The sequence below is a fragment of the Myotis yumanensis genome, unplaced genomic scaffold (genome assembly GCF_028538775.1).
Source record: "Myotis yumanensis isolate MYYU_CA2020_CCGP unplaced genomic scaffold, mMyoYum1.0.hap1 SCAF_1, whole genome shotgun sequence".
Taxonomy (NCBI): domain Eukaryota; kingdom Metazoa; phylum Chordata; class Mammalia; order Chiroptera; family Vespertilionidae; genus Myotis; species Myotis yumanensis.
In genome coordinates, this window is record NW_027223752.1 from 143690410 (window position 1) to 143704255 (window position 13846).

Here is a 13846-nt window from a genome sequence, read left to right on the forward strand (position 1 = left end):
AGTAATCAAGACTGTAGTGGAAGGATAGAAACATAGATCAATGAAATAAAATAAAGAGCCCATAAATTAGACCCACACAAGTATGCCCAACTGATTTTTGACAAAGGTATAAAAGCAATGTAACAGAAGAAATGTAGCATTTTCAATAAATGGAGCAAATAAGCAAAAAAAGAAACCTAAACCTAAACCTCACACCTTATATAAAACTCAAATCAATATGAATCACAGACTCAAATGTAACACATAAAATATAAAACTAGAAAGTATTTAGAAAAAAAGACATAGGACAAAAACATAGGCTAAGCAAAGTTATTAGATAATACCAAAAGCACAATGCATAAAATAAAAAGGTGATAAATTAGACTTCATCAAAATTAATTTTTTTCTATGCAAGACCTTTTAAGAATATAAAAAGACAATCTACTTCCTTATAAAAATATTTGCAAACTACATACCACTATAAATGCTCAAAATACAACAGTAACCCCCCCCCACACACACACACACACAAAATAAACAAATGATCTAATTAGAAAATCAACCAAAATATGTACAGACATTTCATAAAAGAAAATGAGGGCAATCCTATATAATAAAAGGGTAATATGCAAATCGACCAAACAGCAGAACTACCGGTTGCTATGATGCGCACTGACTACCAGGGGGCAGATGCTAAACGCAGGAGCTGCCCCCTGGTGGTCAGTGCGCTCCTACAGGGGGAGCACTGCTCAGCCAGAAGCTGGGCTCACGGCTGGTGAGCACAGCGGTGGTGGCGGAAGCCTCTCCTGCCCCCACGGCAGTGCTAAGGATGTCCGACTGCTGGCTTAATATATTGATGCTACATTGATGGTAGGAACGTAAAGTGGTATAGCCATTCTGAAAAACAGTTTGGTAGTGTCTTACAAACTAACATTGCAGCTACCATATAATTGATTCAGCAGTTGCATTCTTGGGCATTTATTCCAGATAAATGAAAACTTACATTTGCACAAAAACCTATACACAAATTTTCATAGCGGTTTTATACATAATAGCCCAAACCTGGAAACAAGCCAGATGATCCTTCAATGGGTGACTGCTTAAACAAACTGTGGTACCTCTAATGCTATAGAATACTACTCAATGATAAAAAGGAGTGGACTAAAAATATATGCAACAATTTCCATGAATCTCTAGAGAATCATGCTGATGCTGAAAAAACAGCCAATCCCAAAAGATTGCATGCTGTATGATTTCATTTATGTCACATCTTGAAATTTAAAAATTATAGAAATGAAGAACAGGAGGGTTGCAGAGATTAAGGGTGGAGAAGAAAGGGCAGGAGAGAAGTGGGTGCGGCTATGAAAGGGCAATAGGAGGAACTTTTGTGACGGTGGAAATGTTCTGTGCCTTGACTTAACATCATTGCTGGGATATTTTACTATAGTTTTGCAAGATGTTCCCATGTGGAAAAATGGACTAAAGTGTACATAGAATATCTGTATAATTCTTACAAATGGATGTAAATCTCTAATTATCTCAAAATTAAATGTTTAATAAAAATAATTTTAAAATAAAGTTTATGCTCAAATCAATTGATTTTTTTTCTGTATGGGTTTTTTTTTTCATGGGAATATGCTCAGCAACATCCTTATTCCAACATCATCAAATATTCATCTATATTTTCTTCCTTTTAATAGTTTAAATATTTACATTTTATTTTGCAATCTGGTACAAAAAGTCTCTAACCTGAGTTTTTTTCCAAAACTAACATTTTGTTAGTGAATGGATTCATTCTTCATTGGTTTATGATGTTTCCTTTATCATGCACTAACTTCCAGAATACACCAGAGACAGTTTTCTTAGCCATTCTTACTGTTTAGTTTTTGCAGATGCACACAGAATCTTTTTGTCAAGTCCAAAAAAGAAATTCTTCATGATTTTGTTATGATCTATTAAACTTGTCATTAATTATGGAAGAATTAACATATTTACAATGTTTAATCTTCCCATGAAGAAATTTGATTCTCTATTCATATTCTTCATATCACTTGGTAAAGTTCTATAATTTTCTTCTTAGAGATTTATTTGTTTCTTTTTAGAATTATTCCTATGACTGTTGCTCTTGTGACTGCAGTCTTCGTTCTCATGCAGAGGGGGTAGATGTCCAGGTTTTTAGGTTCATAGAATCCATGTTTCTAAAGCAGAAATTAAGTTGGGTGAGGATAAGAAAGGAACAGTTCTACTTACATTTAGGCAATCATTTATAGATCATTGAATGTCCTTTTCAGCAGCCTTAAATTCAGTGAGAATTCCCCTCCCCATATTAGCACTGATGTGGTAAGCAGTCCTAATTTCACTTTTCTTCTTTCCTGTATATGCATAGGTACTCTAGTAAGAATTTGAGAGCAGCCACTTGGACACTCACCAAATGTCACCAGCTACCAATTTTTTTGTCCTTCCATCTGAGCACAGTTTTCAAATAGATCCCAGCCATTCAAGAGTACTTTCATACTACGTGCATTTTGTCACATTATCCATAGTGGTATCTTGACTGATTTTGCCAATTGTTTCCCTAAAACCAAGAAACACTAGGTCTATGTTACACCCCAAATCCCGCAGCTAGTCAAATATTTTCACAAAGGCGATGAGGTTAGTTTGGCAGGACTCGTCCCTGGTGACTCCAAGTCTTCCAGCAGTCAACACATTCCTTTCAAAGTGCTCATAGGACATGTGCTTAAAATTCATTCTATAATGTAACCAATGTTGACCGAAGTTATTAGTCTGTAGTTTCTGGAGTTCGTCCCTTTTCAAAAACGTGTGACATTAACTTATCATGAATTTTCTGGTTACTCTCTTGTATATGATTTTTTTAAAAATTACCAGTAGTGACTCCCTGGTTACATACTTAAATTCTTCTAGCACCTTGGGATGGGGCTTGGCTGCACCTGAAGACATGAACTCATGACATAAATTATGGCTTGCTCTTCATTTCCAGTCCTTTGGGGCTGCAATTCTTTTATTATGCGGGTTATTCTACTCTCAGAATTCAAAGACTCTTGGGAGAGCTAGCAGCTGTGGGAATGTTCTTGTCCTTACTGGGAAATTGTTTTAAACCAGCACAGAAAGCAAGTTGCATCCATTGGAATAACTATGCATGGTATAGTGTCAGATGGGTGCTAGACCTATTGGGGTGATCACTTCATAACTTATATAAATGTCTAATCACTGTGTTGGACATGTGAAACTAACATAACATTGCAACTGTAACTGAAAAAAAAATTTTTAAGTGAAATGCTTCCTGACTTGTAATCAACAATGACATCCAGATTCCTGCTGGCACGGTTTGCTCTATGATCTGGAGGTTTTTCTTAGTTTCTCAGTTTCCGATTTGCTTGCCTGCTTATTTCCTGTCTTTGGAAACTCCCATGCACCCTAACCACTTTGAAGAACCTGACCAGTCGTTCTGCTGTTCAGTTGATTTTCATATTAGCCTTTTATTATATAGGATAATCCCTTCTCTCCTAAAATATTTCTATTAATAAATCAGCTGACAGCCTTATGAAAACTCTCTTGTAGGCGATTAACTGCTTTTCTTTTGCTGCTTTTAAAAGTCTCTCTTTGTCTTTACCTATGCTATTTTAATTATGATGTGTTTTGGTGTGGGTCTCTTTGGGTTCATCTTGTTTGGGACTTTGCACTTCTTGGACTTGTCTTTTTTCTTCATCAGGTTTCGGGAAGTTTGTTAGTCATATTATTTCTTCAAATAGTTTCTCTATTACTTGCTCTCTCTCTTCTTCTTCTGGTACCCCTATGATGCAGATATTTTCACTCTTTATATTGTTCTCAAAAACCCTTAAACTATCTTAATTCTTTTCTCTTTCCTTTTTGCTGCTCCTTGGGGTGCTTTTTTCTACCCTGTCTTTCCAAATCTCTGATTCAATCCTCTGCTTCATCAAACGTACTTTTTATTCCTTCTAGTGTACTCCTGATATAATTGTGATATTCTTTATTTCTGACTGGCTCTTTTACATGGTTTTTACGTTCTTTTCCATACTGTTATAGTTCTTAGTAAATTCCTTGACCATCCTTACATCCATTACTTTGAACTCTATATCTGATAAATTGCTTGCTTCCATTTCATTTTGCTCTTTTCCTGAAGATTCCTCTTGTTCTTTCATTTGGAGTCTGTTTTTTTGTCTCCCTATTTTGGCTGCCATTCTCTGTTTCTATTTGTCAGATAGATTTGCTATGACTCCTGGTCTTCATGGGGTAGACTTATGTAATAGGTGTTCTTTGGGATGCAATGGTACAGTCTCCTGAGCTGGATGCTCTGGAAATGCACCTTGTGTGGGCTATGTGGGCACTCCTATTGTAATTGTGTATTGCTTGTTCTTGGCCTGTTCATGCATGGGATCCACCCCTGAGGTGGCTGAGTATGAGGTCCAAACGTGAGCATAGCATGTGAGCTGCTCTACAAGTGCAAACCAATAATTTTTTTAAAAAGATAAAGAAAAAAATAAGAAAAGAAATCGACAGAATAAAAGAAAAAAGAAATAAAAGTAGAATTCACCTCAGCAGAATTTAGTGCCTGCTGCAATCTCCTTTTATTTTTTTATTTTTATTTTTATTTTTTTAAAGCCTACAGCACCTAGTATTCCCAAGTGGTCTCCCATCCACGTACTAACCAGGCCCAACACTGCTTAGCTTCCAAAATCAGATATCGGGCGCATTTAAGGTATTATGGCCATAGACTGCAATCTCCTTGTAGATGTGCTTTTTGTGACGTTTGTTGGATTCTCCTCCAATGTTACCTGAAGTTGACCACTTGGTGTGTCTAGGTCTCTTGGGAGGGACTCTGGTACAGGCCAAGGTCACATGCTGTCTGTGCCTGGCCCTCAGCAACCAGTTTGATGCTACAAGTGATCCACAGTTGTGGCTGCCTATGCTGGTTTAGCTGCACATGGGAAGAACCAACCTGAGCTCCAAGGCCACTTTTAGCCAACTAAAGGGCACTACCCAGGCACAGGACTTAGGTAGTGCCTTAGGACATGTCTTCACATGTCCAGCACCGGGCCTGCAGGCAGGTCAGCAAATGTCCTAAGGCACTCTGGGATCTGCCTCTGGTTGCCTCCGCCTGCCAACTGAGTGTTAGGCTCAGTCACTGAAAGAACTTCTGGCAGAATCAGAAGGATGGGGGCTAATGGATTTCCCATGAGGGTCAGGTGCCAATCAGAAGGTGGTTCCCTGCCCCAAAGCCAAACGACTGAATCCTAGCTTTTTCCCTGACTTCAGCAGGGTGCAGCCCCTAATAGTCATGCAGGTGGGGGCCTCTGATTGGGTCTGCCAGAAGCTGGGAGGGTAGTTCAGTAGGATCTCCTGTGAGGGCGAAGCACCAGTCAGGATCACAGGAAAGTGTGAGGGATGGCCCCATCCCAAAACCTGTCACTGAACCCGGCTGAATCTGCCCAGACTTCTAAACTCAGCCTATGCCAGTGACTCCTCAGCAGGGCTTAAGATCCATAGGGTGTAGCAAGAGGGATTCCAGAAGGTAGGATAATTACTTTCCCCCAGGGTGATGTAGCTCAGAGCTGAATGCTCTTCCCAAGAAAGATGGCTACTGTAGTGTCAGAGAATTACTCAGTACAGGGATCCTGGTGGCTGTTTCCCAGCCTCCTCCCCAGGGCCTCAAACCCCAGATTCTTCTCAGGTGACTCTTGCCCTCCTTCCATTGGAGCTTAGGGTGAGTGACTGCAAAGGAAATTTTGTGAATTGGCCCTTAAAGGAGGTGCCCATGTCTCCAGACTCCATCTATCCTTAGTGGACAAAAGCCCTGCTTCTTTTTCCAGTTGGACGTTATGTGGGTGCTTCTGCCCATCTCTGGTGCTCTGAGCTGGGGAGCCCGGCCTGAGATTTAGGCTCCATGCTTCTCAGGGGGAACCCCCCACATACAGCAGAGCCTCAGCCACTGCCTGTGGGAGTGGGGCCAGCCCTTTTCTGGTTTCCACCCTTCCTACCAGTCTCAAGTGGATTCTTCTGTAAATCCTTGGTCATAATATTCCTTTCCAGTTTGTCTTTAGTTGGTTAAAGTGATTGTTCTTTAATTTAGTTATATTCCCACTTTGGTCCTGGGGGCGAGATGCGTGTAATATCTACCTACTCTGACGCTATCTTGAAAAACCTCTGGTTCTATTGGCTTTCTCGCCATGAAGTTACACATGCTGTGCACCAGTATCTCAGGTGTCTTCTCCCAGGCTCCCCTGGTATTTTCATGAGTTTATCAAACCAGCATGCACTGCAGCACAATCTACTGACTCCAAGGCCCAAGTACATGCTCTTTGGAGACTTACTGCATCCCATGACCAAAGTGTGTAAAGCATACTTCACCCCACCTCCTCCATGATTGACTCAATTCTTGTCAGAAAATCCTGCATGAGTTCCTTGCACCCATCATGAACTGGGTCTCACTACATGTAGATAGTTAATAGAAGCTCATTATTGAAATGAGTGAAATAACAATTATCTATCTATGCTCACTTTGGATAAGGCTCTATATGTTTTGTAGCTGCCCATTTACGAAGCAGATGCATCCTTCCAAAATCAATGTCACTTTTGTTGAAGCACAGGAGATTAATTACAGCTCATTCCTGATCTGTGCCAAGATACACCTTCTCTCATGCAACTGTACAAGCCCCTTAAACTGGGTGTAATTCAGACATGCAACATTTTGGGCGTTGTCAGGATCCCGGGCTCAGGGAAGTTATCCTGGTGGTGAGGACCTGTGTGATGCCCTGCCCCTCACCCCCCTGAGATGAGGCATGCACAGAGGTCACATCACTGCTCTAGCAGGAGAATCCAGGTATCGTGCAGGATGTTTGCTTGCTATGGGTTCAAAGGATGACAACCAGTAGTATCTTCCAGATTTCATGTGAAAACACAAGATTTGAGACATTCCTGTTTAATCCCACAGAATTGCTAAGCTCTGATGCATAGGACATACGTTTCATTCCAACATTTGTGCTTTCCATGGGGACCAGACTATCCCTTGATTTACGAGCATCCCCATCCATTCTCCCACCTCACTACAGACAAATGTTCTGTGTAAATGTAGAAACTATAGCTAATCAGTAGGATGTTATTATGTCATTACTTGTCAACCTTTATACGCCAATAAGGATTTGTGTGTTATAACTAACGTCTCTAACTAAAATAATTTTATTACATCTACATAGGAAGTTTATGAGACGATTTCCTATCATACCTATTACTCACATATTAAAGTTTAGCCTAATATAGTATGGCAAAAGATATTCAGAAACAGTACACAGCTGCCCTCTTGTGTCACTTTCATATAATCCAATCTATTCGTGTTTAACTACCAGTGATTCCATTAGCTATGCATTTTTAAAGGTCACCATGTACCGTTACTTTTCCACTTCTGGTATTAATATTCTAAATGGTAATTTACAAAGCATAAGATGTAAAAATATACCAGCTTTCTATATCAATTTAATCAGAACATATTGCATAAACATCTAAATATTTAAAATATACCTATAATGTGCTCTGTCCAGGCCCTTTCCTTACCCAAATACCCAAAAGTCTTAACATGCTTTTGTGTTATCTATTATACTCAATTAGTGCTCAATTAATATTTAATCTGTTCTTATTGGGAGCATGGATTTTCACTAATCCTTTGTTAATGACCACTCAATGCCCATAGAAGATAAAATGGAATCAAGTCGTCTTTTATAACAGGTGACAAGGGCATCCCCCACAGAGGACAACCAAAGTCTCTGTTGCCATTTATTAAGCACCTACTATGAGCAAAGTACTGTGTTAAGGTTGTTATAAATAGAGTATAGAGAACATGCATAAAAAAGAAATCTTATCTCCATTGAACAGATGAAGAAACCCAGGCACAGGACTTAGGTAGTGCCTTCCAAGAATTTGGTGAAAATTCTTGGGTAATGGTGGTCCAGGTCATCAGACTATAACTCTGCCAACCAAAACAACCACTCTTTTCTTCAGCATCTCCCATTATAATACGCTATCTCCGTGAGTTCATGGCCAGCCAACCATTCAGTATCCTGGAAACAATGTGATTAAAGCGAGAGGATGCTTAGACAATGAACATAAGCTTATCATCAGTGTTGACAAAAATGGATGTTCTATTTCTTTATTAAGTTGCTGTGTTTGCTTATTAAGTACTATGTGGTTCTAGCTCCATATAATATTTCTCTGTATCAAAGAGGGATAGATAGAAAAAGGTTAAAACAAGCCATATTATTTTGGGGAAATTAAGAGCTGAACTTCTGCACTGGTCAACACTGGTTGGTGGCTACACACAATACCAGGTAGAGAGATGACCAACCAGTTGTTCAGTCTCAGTCCCTCACCTCTTGGAAGCTTCTAGAACTTACAACAAAGAGACAGAAATACGCTGTAATGCAGAAAATATAAGTTGAAGTGTGACCATAAACAGGTATGCATGGAGGTAGAATGGAGAGATTCTTGAGAGGATTTGGAGGTGAAGAAAGGGTGAAGACTGTAAGTCAAGAATGGGGCTTAGCTCCATATTGTATTAATATATAAACCCAGCTCTTCTAGTAGTGCAGGTGGTAGCTTCAGAGTGGGCATAAAATGATATTGATCCTGCTACTTTGACTGCAATTTCTGGAAGAGGACAGGTGCCTATAGGTGGGAATGTCTGGGAAAACATCCTTCTGTAGAGTGTAAATTAGCAACAGTGATTTAGGGCATGTAGCAGTGCATTTCTTGACTCAAGATCACTGACAAGGGTTGAAGTCAGAGGAGGAAAGATTCGGGGGAACAGCCAAGCTTCCTGAAGCAGCAAGGTGCAATGAGAAAACCGAGAATTAAAAATCTTAAGTCCTGGGCTCCTGTCCTATCTCTAACTAACTCGCTGTATGACTTTGGGCAATGGCTTCATTTCTATGGTTCTAGTTTCTTCTTTCAAATGTCTTCCTTGGCACTTAGATAGTCCCTCCATTCTTAAAGCTCTCTAAACTCAATCCTTTCCATGTTAGAGACTTCACTGTGTCTGTCAGCCCACAAGCACTGAATTTTTTCATTTGTGTTGGGCTGAACTTTATGCCATCTCCAAAATTTATAACCCCAGTACCTCAGAATCTGACTGTATTTGGAGATAGTCTCTTGAAAGAGGTAATTAAGTTAAAACAAGGTCATGAGGATGGCCCCTAATTCAATATCAACCGGCATCATTATAAGATAAGGACATTTAGACATACAGGGAAGACAATGTGAAGATAGGAGGCAGATGGTCATCTACTAGCCGAGGAGAGAAGCCTCAGAAGAAACCAACCCTTGCTCACTCCCGGATCTCGTATTTCTAGACACCAGAACTGTGAGAAAATAAATTCCTGTGGTTTAAGCCACCCAGTCTTTGGTACCCTGTTATGGTAGCCTGACTGTCTACTCATCCATCCTCTTTTGTACTCCATTTCTCTCTTCACTTTCCTTTCTATGTGTACTTCATCTAACCCAGCAGTCTTAAACACTAATGGGCACAGTCTCCAATACACCCTTCCAATTCTCTCTCTCTCTCTCTCTCTCTCTCTCTCTCTCTGTCTTTTATTGTCTACTAGAGGCCCGGTGCACAAAAATTTGTGCACTCGGGGCGGGGGGTCCGCCAGCCCGGCCTGTGCCCTCTCGAAGTCTGGGACCCCCTCGGGAGATAACGACCTGCTGGCTTAGGCCTGCTCCCGGGTGGCAGAGGGCAGGCCCAATTCCTAAGTGCAGCCCCTGGTCAGGCTCAGAGCAGGGCCGATTGGGGAGTTGGGGCGCCGCCCCATCATGCACAGAGCAGGGCGGATCGGGAGGTTGCAATGCCACCCTCAGTCACGCTCAGGGTAGGGCCAATTGGGGGGTTGGGGCACCACCCCCTGTCACACTCAAGGCAGGGTCGATGGGGAGGTTGCGGCGCCACCCCCTGTCACGCACAGAGCAGGGCCCATCAGGGTTTTGGGGTGCTGTCCCCTGTCACACACAGAGCAGGGCCCATCAGGGGTGTTGGGGCTCCGTACCCTGTCACGCACAGAGCAGGGCTGATCAGGGGGTTGAGGAGCTCCCCACTGTCACTCACAGAGTAGGGCCGATAGGGGAGTTGGGGCACCGCCCCCTGTCATACACAGAGCAGGGCGGATCAGGGGGTTGGGGCGCTGCACCCTGTCACATTCAGGGCAGGTTATGGCTCTACCCTGTCACACACAGAGGAGGGCCCGTGGAGGGGGGTTGGGGCACCACCCTCTATCACCCACAGAGCAGGGCCGATCAGGGGGTTGGGGCACCGCCACTATCACACTTGGGGCAGGGCCGATGGAGAGGTTATGGCTCTACCCTGTCACACACAGAGCAGGGCCCGTGGGGGGGAGGGGGGGGTTGGGGCACCGCACCCTGTCACACACACAGCAGGGCCGATCAGGGGGTTGGTGCGCTGCACCCTGTCAAACACAGAGCTGCAGGGCAATCAGGGGATTGGGGAGCTCCCCCCTATCAGGCACAGAGCAGGGCAGATAGGGAGGTTGTGGCCCCGCCCCCTGTCACACACAGAGCCACAGGGCGATCAGGGGTTTTGGGCGCTGCCCCCTGTCACGCTGATCCCGGTGCCGGGAGGCATATTACCCTTTTACTATATAGGATAGAGGCCTGGTGCACAGGTGGGGGCCGGCGGGTTTGCCCTGAAGGGTGTTCTGGATCAGGGTGGGGGTCCCCACTGGGGTGCCTGGCCAGTCTGGGTGAGGGGCTGAGGGCTGTTTTCCGGAAGTGAGTGACTGAAGCTTCCAACCGCTCCTTGTTTTCTTTTTTTTTTTTTTTATTCTGGGCCAGCTTTAGCTCTGAGGCCTCGCTGCCGAAAACATCGATACAATGTTGCTAAAGCCCGGCTGACTGAAAGCGGGTTTCTGGGCTTTTGTTTATCTTCTTATTTGCAACATAGTAGATAGTTGCTTAGAGTTGCAACTGAGAGGCCGGAAAGTGAGGCGGGGAACGTTGGAGTCTGGAGCAAGCCTCATGTTCGCTTCCAGCTGCCTGGCTGCCGGCCGCCATCTTGGCTGACAGTTAATTTGCATATACTCACTGATTAGCCAATGAAAAGGGTAGCGGTCGTACGCCAATTACCATGTTTCTCTTTTATTAGTGTAGATTAGGCTCTAACATGAAGCAGTTGTATATGTAAAGATCATGGCATTAACATGCAGCAGACACAGAGCAATTCCTGTAAGTAAAAGGTGTCCTCATGAAAATTAAAACAAACAATGCCATTCAATGTCAGAAAGGGCTTGATGAAACAGATAAACTGTTGCTGGGAATATAAATCAGTAGAAACTTTCTGGAAGGTAATTTAGCTGTATACATCAAAAGTTTAAAAAATTCATACTTAAATGCTGAATATCCCAAGGGGGCGGTGGTAAAGGAAAACCAGGAAGTCAGGGTGGGGAAATAAACTGCAAATGGCCAATAAGCATGTGAGGAAAATGTTCAACCTCATTAGCAATGAGAAATGAAAGACATAACAGAGAACAATCCACTAATGGTAGAAATCTAAATTGATAAATCTTCCTGAGTGACAAATTAACAATATTTATTAAAATCCTTCAAATTACATGTTCTTTTTTGTTCCAGCAATTTCATTTTGAGGAATTTAACTTAAGGAAATAACAATATGAAAATATTTACTGCATCATTTTAAAGGAAAATAATCTAAATGTTCAAAAAGAAGGTTAAATGAATCATTTATTAATATGATAAATATTTATTAAATTATTTAATGATAAAAGGATTTTCATTATGCAATGTTAAATGGGGAAAGGGTACATAAAATTGTCTATTCCAATTTTTAAAAATATATGCATATGTGTAAATTCCCTACAAGGATACACATCAACACCAAGAATTTCTGAGAGACAGTTTGTTATTTTTTTTTTCTCTGTACTCTTCCGAATGTTTCCAGTTAGAATGCATTATGTTTTAAAGTAGAGAACCAGCACATTCTTAAAAAAGAAAAACAAAAACAGGAAACAGATGGGATGGGATGGAAAGGAAAGGAAGGAGAAAACAGCACTGCACACATTGGAAAGAGGTGATGTCATCGCATGTCACAAATTTATCTTACAGTCCAAGGCTGAACCCTGCTGGCATCACCAGTGAGGAACACATGAGGCATCTTTTAAAAATGCCTGTTGAAAAATGACACTGAAAAACAACCTGAGTAGAAGTCCCGAGGGAGTCTAACTACCCAAATGAAGGGTGGTTTCAGTGTAAAGCAGACAGTAGCTTAATCCACCCTTCTAAGTCTTCTCGGGAGAAGAAAGGGCTGGATGTGGAACAGAACATAGTCTGACTTCCTATCAGCACTCTGAAGACACTGTTTTCCTTTTATCTTAAATTGCAGTTGCAGAAGCTTAAAGGAAAGAGATACTGGCTTCCTGACCAGGGTGACAGGAGCGTCTGGACACCATCAATACCTCTGCTACTCAAAGTGTCATTGCTATGGTTTGGGTGATCAAAGTTGGGCCACCGCCTGGCATCACTTTCCTCAGGGCTCACAGCTGGGCAGCAGAGCCGGTACTGGGACATGAAAAGAACAAGAAAAGCAACTAGATATGTGCTCCTTCTCCTTCTCCCCTTTTACACAGAGTGAGCGTCCATCAAGAAAACCAGCATGTGATTGGAGAGGCACAGTGATAAGAGCTAAAGAAACTGGGATTTTATCCGCATCTCAAATTGCCTGCCATTTGATTATGACTATTTCTCGGGCCCTAGTCTTCTAATCTATAAAACAAGACAATCATGTCTTCCTGAAGGTGGAAGGTTAGACTAAAGGTCTCGGTCCCTTGAAAATGTGTGAGTGTAAGAGGAATGCACATGGAAGGTCAGACACATTGCTGTTCAAACCTGTCCACCTCAGAGACGTGAAGATGACCCACATTCAACAGAACACAGAATCTCTACTCATCTCCACTTCCCTCAGATTTGCAAAAAGGTCTCAGACTTTAAAAAAAAAATCCATATAAAGGCGGGGGCATCACATAATCCTAAATTCAAAGAATGTATCCCAACTTGCACTCTCATGAAGTCCATGTTTGGCATTTTCGAGATGCGTTCAGAACCTAGCTTTCCAATGAAAGGCCTAAGCTACACAGTGGAGTGCAGCATTGCAACATCGCTATAGCACAAAGGCATGAAAAGATAAACAAGGCTGACACAGGGAGATTCAGCTTCCCAATACTGAAATAATTTTGAAAGCTCCAATTCCACTTGAAACTAAAACTTTTGAGTTTTTCATCCAAGTGAGACATTGGAAACTTTGTGTCTGCCCTTGATTCAACTCCTTCCTTCCCTTTCCTGCCGTGACGCTACTGCTCTGCAGGTCACCTGACAAGGTGATCTTTGGGATTAGGACTTCTTTCTGCTGATAACTCCCCATCCACCCCAATTGATCATAATCTAACTCGATCTGTGCATAAATATAATTAAATTAAATCTGACAAATTCTATAACCCCCATGCTTTTCAAAGGTCAACCATAAAAAATGTGGTTCATCAGCACTACCCTTTTTCTAAAAAAAAAAAGCAACACAATAAAAGTTATAGAGATCACTTTCTAAGCAGGCATATAAGAAGGCTTGGAAATCACTTCTTGTGGCATCATCTTTTCTAAAGATATATATGCAGCCAGGAAATGTTTGCAAAGATCAATGTGTTCCCACAACAAGCTTTTTATTAGGCATCAATTAGGGGATCCAAATACATTCAAAATATTATCAATTATTAATTTAAATGGGACAAGGGTAGCCAAGATAAAGTGTGAAACATACTGTCAAACT